Genomic DNA, 7,931 nt, shown 5'->3' with positions numbered 1-7,931 from the left:
CTTTACTAGCATGTGAGATGAGTGCAACTGTGTGGTAGTTTGAGCATTCTTTGGCATTGCCTTTCTTTGGGATTGGAATGAAAACTGACCTTTTCCAGTCCTGTGGCCACTGCTGAGTTTTCCAAAATGCTGGCATATTGAGTGCAGCACTTTCACAGCATCATCTTTCAGGATTTGAAATAGCTCAACTGGAATTCCATCATCTCCACTAGCTTTGTTCATAGTGATGCTTTCTAAGGCCCACTTGACTTCACATTCCAGGATGTCTGGCCCTAGGTGAGTGATCATACCATCATGATTATCCTGGTCATGAAGATCTTTTTTGTATTTATTCAAAATGGGATCTATTTTGAGTCCCATTATTATAGTTAGTACCCATTGTTATTTCTCATTCACACTCAAGGATAATCAAGCTTTTCATGACCCTTTCACAGTAGTGCTGGTAGAGACGTTCATTGCAGGCAGTGAATTACAACCAGGTGTGCAGTAGGCATAAACTTTAGTAAGAACGGGTGGGGGACTTCCTTGGTGGTCTAGTGGCTAAGACTCTTCCCCCTCAATGCAGGGGAACCAGGTTCAATCTATGGTCAGGGAACTAGATTCCACAGCCCTCAACAAAGAGTTTCCATGATGAAACAAAGATGGCAGTTCTCACATGCTGCAACAAAGACCCAACACAGCCAATTAAATAAATGAACTCTTGTTGTTGTTTAGTAGCTAAATCATGTCCAACTCTATGTGACCCCATGGACTGTAGCCCGTCAAGCTCCTCTGTCCATGGGATTTTCCAAGCAAAAACTCTGGAGTGGGTTGCCATTTCCTTCTCCAGATGATCTCTCTGACCCAGGGGTCAAACCCATGTCTCCTGTAATAGCAGGTGGATTCTGTGCCACTCAGCCACCTGAGGCCCAAATAAGTAAATAATAAATAAAAAGAATGGGGGGGGGAATGGGGGATGAGGATGGGAGGGAAGCCCAAGAGGGAGGGTACATATGCATATTATAGCCGATTCACTTTGTTATACAGCAGAATTAACACAACATTGTAAAGCAACTATATCCCAACTTAAAAAAAAAATTAATCACTGCCATGTCCAGAATAGATTAGATGTAATCAATCTGCCACCAAGAGACTGGCTACTTTCCCCTAAGGGATGGGACCACATGGCCCGGTTGGTGACAATGGTAAATGATGTTTGATCAGTCTTGGACAGAAGGAGTCCACGCTGTTTCTCCAGCTGTCAATCACACAAACAATAGGGTTATGAAAGACAGAGGCTAGCTGATATTCACCTGTTATGTCACCCTGTTCACATGGCTGCTGAGTGTATCTTCTGAGGTGGATGCTTTTGGTGGGCCCTGACTTGAAACACAAAGATACACACATCCTGTGCTCATGCACACAGGTTCATACCCCTTTGTCTCTAATCTTCCCGTCTTACATTTTCTAGGTCCCCGACCTCCTAGCCAAACTACTCACCACACCTCAGGAGTTCATACACATACCTACTTCAGGTCTCTTCTCTCAAAATACAAATTGTACGTGGACAAAAACTGCTATTCCAAGGGGGAAAAAATTGTATTTGGTTAAAATGTCCCTTTGCGGATGAATGTATTTATGAAGAAGAAATGGAGATGCAGATGTAGAGAAGGAATTTGTGCACACAGTGGGAGAAGAGGTGGGTAGGATAAGTGGAGAAAGTACCATTAACATATATACCCTATAGTGTGTGAAATAGATAACTAGTGTGAAGCTACTATATAACACAGGGATCCCAGCTCTGTTATGACCTAGAGAAGTGGGATGTGGGGAAGGGAGGAAGGCTCAAGAGGGAGGGGATGTATATATTACTATGATTGATTCGAGTTGTTATATGGCAGAAATCAACACATTGTAAACCAATTGTCCTCCAGTTAAAAAAAAAAAAGTCCCTTTGTCTATAATGTTGTATACTCTTAGAATAAAATACTACTTAAAAGAAAACCATCTGCCATTCCAGTAAACTATGAATGTTGCCTTCCATAGAGCCATCAGCTACTGCCCATGTTCCCTAAGGAGAATTCTTCAGGATGGAGAAAAACAGACAATGTTCCTAGACAATTAAGATGCATATCAAAGGAATAATTTCAATGAGCCTGGACTATTGCATCTTCTCATGTATAGAAAAGCACTAAAATTATTAACCTGAGATGTTTGGGTTTTCTTTTGATTAGCAGTAGTCTTTTGATGTTCAACTACACGGGTTTTGTTCTTCTCCAGCAAAAACTCCTATATATAGTGTCTTCTCCTTTACCTCTTTGGAAGAGTGCCTAAGAATCTGAGAGGCTGTCTCCCATATACTATAGTCCTCAGTAAGGTCCCCAAATAAAAGCAACTATGTATGCTTGGTCATTCAGTCCTGTCCAACTCTTTGTGACCCTTTGGACTGTAGCCTGCCACTCCTCTCTGTACATGGGATTTCCCAGGCAAGAATACTGGAGTGGGTTGCTCTTTCTTTCTCCAGGAAATCTTCCCAACCCAGGGATCGAACCTGGGTCTCCTGCATTGCAAGCAGATTCTTTACCTGCTGAGCCATTGGGGAAGTTCCAGAAATCAACCCTGAATATTTATTGGAAGGACTGGTGCTGAAGCTGAAACTCCAATACTCTGGCCACCTGATGCGAAGAGCTGACTCACTGGAAAATACCCTGATGCTGGGAAAGATTGAGGGCAAGAGGAGAAGAGGATGACAAATGATAAGATGGTTGGATGGCATCACGGACTCGATGGACATGAGTTTGAGCAAACTCTGGGAGATGTCGAAGGACATGGAAGCCTAGCATGCTGTATTCCATGGGATTGCAAAGAGTTGGATACGACTGAGCGACTGAACAACAACAAGGAGGTCTCCAACCCACATACACACATTGACAAATGTTCCAGATCCCTAGAGGGCTGTGCTGCAAACCTCCTACTGGCCCTTCCTGACTCCACATGGTATCTTTACCTATCACGGACACCTGGGCACCACAGGTGCTGCTACGTTCAGTGGCCAAGGGGCAGGCAATTTGCCTTGTACTTGGATCTATGAGAAACTTCCTCTTGCTCTGGACATTGTTTGAATTAGAAAGTAAATGAATCAGTGCTGTTTTGTCTCAAAGAGTTCCCCAAAATGCTATTCCTTTCTTTTTTAATACTATCTGCATCTTCCATAGTGATGGAGGTACAAACCAGTGGGTTCATAAAAATTTCACCAATATGGCACACACTTTGAATTTTGGGTAAAGTTTTTTTTTTTCCCCTGCTAGCTGGCATCTGGGCATCCAGAGTACGTGCCATATTTTGTTCAACAAAATTCAATTAATATCATGTTCCATAGAATATCAAGATGATCAAGATCCCTGTGGATTATGCCGTAACAGAAAGCAGGAGAGTTAACACAACACTGTGGCAGGACAGTCAGTGTATTCTGCTGGCCTTGCCACCTGTAAGAAGCCTCTGTATTCCCTTTTCTGTGGTGGACAATTTCTCTAGAAAACAGCCACAGGTCTGTTTAAGAAAAAAGCTAAAGGAATATTGTACATTTTTGCAGTGGCCTCACCAGCTCCTTCCTCACAGGGAACTGGAATGCCCGTCTGTCAGTCTAAAAACTGACTCATCTAGAAACCGGGTGAAAACTTGTAATTTTCCACCGAAGTGAAGGGCACCAGGCTTTTGCTTCCCAGCTCTCCATGTTTTCTGGTTATACAACCAAACAATATTTAGATGCCATCATATCTCTTCCCCAAAGACATTATGGATCATTAGCCATTGCCCCAGGTCTCTGTATATCAAGACAGCCTGGTTGCCACTGCAAGACTCCTGCCTGTTTCAGTAATTATGTCCACCCTGCCTCTGATGGTTAAGTGCTCCCACTTGCCTCTGCTATTTCAGAATCGCATTATTCCCAGTAACGCCAGGGAGTCCAGTTAGCTGTTGCCTTGTCTTACTGTCATTCCAGCCTATGGAGGACCCCATCACTGAATTTTTCACTGCCACAAGTGCACTTTGTATCACATACAGAGTAAAGGGCCATGATGTTTGCAATTTATTCTCAAGTTATTCTGGAAAAAAAATGTTAAGAATATATATATAGAGAGAACAAACAATAAGGCAGGGGAGGCAAAATCTTAGCAATAAGAAAATCTGACTCGGTTTTTTTGTTTAGTCACTCAATCATGTCTCACTCTTGAGACCCCACGGATTGTAGCCCACCAGGCTTCTCTTTCCATAGGATTTCCCAGGCAAGAATACTGGAGTGGGTTGCCATTTCCTTCTCCAGGGGATCATCCTAATCTAGAGATCGAACCCGAGTCTCCTGCCTGGCAGGCAGATTCTTTACCACTGAGCCACCTAGGAAGCCCATTGAGTAAGGGTATACGGGTGTTTATTATACGGCTCTTTAATCACCTTTCCCATTTTTTTCCATGATAATTGAGATACTCATGTTTTCCTCCTCTTATGTCAGATTTGATCCTTAAATATTCAGAAGGAAATTTTTGTAATAGAGTGGCACACAATACTTTCCAGGCAATTTCTGGCTACATTTCCTTTCTAATTTTTAATGCATCTCCTTTAACTTTTTACTTTCTTTTTCTTTGATCAGGCTTCTGAAGAAACAACTTGGGACTAACCCTTCTAAGCCTTTTATTGCTTTGTTTTTATTTCCCGTTTCATTAACATCAGAGTTTAATTTTACTAATCCTCTCTTTTGTGTGTGTGTGTGTGTGTGTGTACCTCAAGACCTCAGACTTGGACCAAACTAAATATTTTTTCGTTTATACTCTCATTATTTTTTGAACAGCCCGCTTTATTTATTTATTTTTTGAAATAATACAGGGACCTCCTTCGGTGTCCAGTGGTAAAAACTCTGCACTTTCAAAGCAGGGGGTGTGAGTTTGATCCCTGATAGGGGAACTAAAGTCCCACATGTTGTGAGACATGGCCAAAAAACAAAATATAATAGAATAAACAGTTGCACAGTCTATGTCCAACTTAAGAACTGAAAAGAATAAGCTAGATTTCTATGATTTTGAACAATTAGATTGCTATCAATTGTATTGTATTTTATTTTACTTTATTTTTTTGGATTATATTTTAAATCATTAAATTGCATCTCAGAATTTTTTTTTTTAAGTCCATCTTTTGGGACTGTATATGAAAACAAGAGGATGACAACACGGGCCTGAATGACTGTTATCAAGAAGTTCTTCTCCAAAACTTCATTTTCTTTTTCCAAAGCTCTTTACACTTTCAGTTCAGTCGCTCAGTTGTGTCCGACTCTTTGCGATCCCATGAACCGCATCACGTCAGGCCTCCCTCTCCATTACCAACTCCCAGAGTCCACCCAAACCCATGTCCATTGAGTTGGTGATGCCATCCAACCATCTTATCCTCTGTCGTCCCCTTCTCCTCCTGCCATCAATCTTGTCCAGCATCAGGGCCTTTTCAAATGAGTCTGCTCTTCCCATCAGGTGGCCAAAGTATTGGAGTTTCAGTTTCAACATCAGTCCTTCCAATGAACACCAAGGACTGATCTCCTTTAGGATGGACTGGTTGGATCTCCTTGCAGTCCAAGGGACTCTCAAGAGTCTTCTCCAACACCACAGTTCAAAAGAATCAATTCTTTGGCACTCAGCTTTCTTTATAGTCCTACTCACACCCATACATGACCACTGGAAAAACCATAGCTTTGACCAAATGGACCTTTGTCAGTAAAATAATGTCTCTGCTTTTTGATATGGTGTCTAGATTGGTCATAACTTTTCTTCCAAGGAGTGTCTTTTAATTTCATGGCTGCAATCACTATCTGCAGTGATTTTGGAGCCCAAAAACATAAAGTCTGATACTGTTTCCACTGTTTCCCCATCTATTTGCCATGAAGTGATGGGACCAGATGCCATGATCTTAGTCTTCTGAGTGTTGAGCTTTAAGTCAACTTTTTCACTCTCCACTTTCACTTTCATCAAGAGGCTCTTTAGTTCTTCTTCACTTTCTGCCATAAGGGTGGTGTCATCTGCAAATCTGAGGTTATTGATATTTCTCGCAGCAATCTTAATTCCAGTTTGTGCTTCATCCAGTCCAGCATTTCTCATGATGTACTCTGCACAGAAGTTAAATAAGCAGGGTGACAATATACAGCCTTGACATACTCCTTTCCTATTTGAAACCAGTCTGTTGTTCCATGTCCAGTTCTAACTGTTGCTTCCTGACCTGCATACAGGTTTCTCAAGATGCAGGTCAGGTGGTCTGGTATTCCCATCTCTTTCAGAATTTTCCACAGTTTGTTGTGATCCACACAGTCAAAGGCTTTGGCATAATCAACAAAGCAGAAATAGATGTTTTTCTGGAACTCTCTTGCTTTTTCCATGATCCAGCGGATGTTAGCAATTTGATCTCTGGTTCCTCTGCCTTTTATAAAACCAGCTTGAACATCAGGAAGTTCACAGTTCACATATTGCTGAAGCTTGGCTTGGAGAATTTTGAGCATTACTTTACTAGCGTGTGAGATGAGTGTAATTGTGTGGTAGTTTGAGCATTCTTTGGCATTGCTTTTCTTTGGGATTGGAATGAAAACTGACCTTTTGCAGTCCTGTGGCCACTGCTGAGTTTTCCAAAATGCTGGTATATTGAGTGCAACACTTTCACAGTATCATCTTTTAGGATTTGAAATAGTTCAACTGGAATTCCATCATCTCTACTAGCTTTGTTCATAGTGATGCTTTCTAAGGCCCACTTGACTTCACATTCCAGAATGTCTGGCTCTAGGTGAGTGATCACACCATCGAGATTATCTGGGTTGTGAAGATCTTTTTTGTATAATTCTTCTGTGTATTCTTGCCACCTCTTCTTAATATCTTCTGCTTCAGTTAGGTGCATACCATTTCTGTCCTTTATTGAACCCATCTTTGCATGAAATGTTCCTTTGGTATCTCTAATTTTCTTGAAGAGATCTCTAGTCTTTCCCATTCTGTTGTTTTCCTCTATTTCTTTGCACCCATCACTGAGGAAGGCTTTCTTATCTCTCCTTGCTATTCTTTGGAACTCTGCATTCAAATGGGTATATCTTTCCTTTTCTCCTTTGCTTTTGGCTTCTCATCTTTTCACAGCTATTTGTAAGGCCTCCTCAGACAGCCATTTTGCTTTTTTGCATTTCTTTTTCTTGGGGATAGTCTTAATCCCTGTCTCTTATATGATGTCACAAACCTCCATCCATAGTTCATTAGGCACTCTATCAGATCTAGTCCCTTAAATCTATTTCTCACTTTCACTGTATAATCATAAGGGATTTGATTTAGGTCATACCTGAATGGTCTAGTGGTTTTCCCCACTTTCTTCAATTTAAGTGTGAATTTGGCAATAAGGAATTCATGATCTGAGCCACAGTCCACTCCCGGTATATACAGCGCTTCTCCATCTTTGGCTGCAAAGAATATAATCAGTATGATTTCTGTGTTTGGCCATCTGGTGATGTCCATGTGTAGAGTCTTTTACACTTTCAGTTCAGTTCAGTCGCTCAGTCATGTCCGACTCTGCGACCCCATGAATCTCAGCATGCCAGGCCTCCCTGTCCATCACCAACTCCCGGAGTTCACTCAGACTCACGTCCATCGAGTCAGTGATGCCATCCAGCCATCTCATCCTCTGTCGTCCCCTTCTCCTCCTGCCCCCAATCCCTCCCAGCATCACAGTCTTTTCCAATGAGTCAACTCTTTGCATGAGGTGGCCAAAGTACTGCAGTTTCAGCTTTAGCATCATTCCTTCCAAAGAAATCCCAGGGCTGATCTTCAGAATGGACTGGTTGGATCTCCTTGCAGTCCAAGGGACTCTCAAGAGTCTTCTCCAACACCACAGTTCAAAAGCATTAATTCTTCGGTGCTCAGCCTCCTTCACAGTCCAACTCTCACATCTAT

Source organism: Oryx dammah, unplaced genomic scaffold, assembly GCF_014754425.2.
Source record: "Oryx dammah isolate SB20612 unplaced genomic scaffold, SCBI_Odam_1.1 HiC_scaffold_25, whole genome shotgun sequence".
NCBI classification, from domain to species: domain Eukaryota; kingdom Metazoa; phylum Chordata; class Mammalia; order Artiodactyla; family Bovidae; genus Oryx; species Oryx dammah.
The sequence above is the reverse complement of the archived record's forward strand: the minus strand, read 5'-3'. Positions refer to the sequence as shown.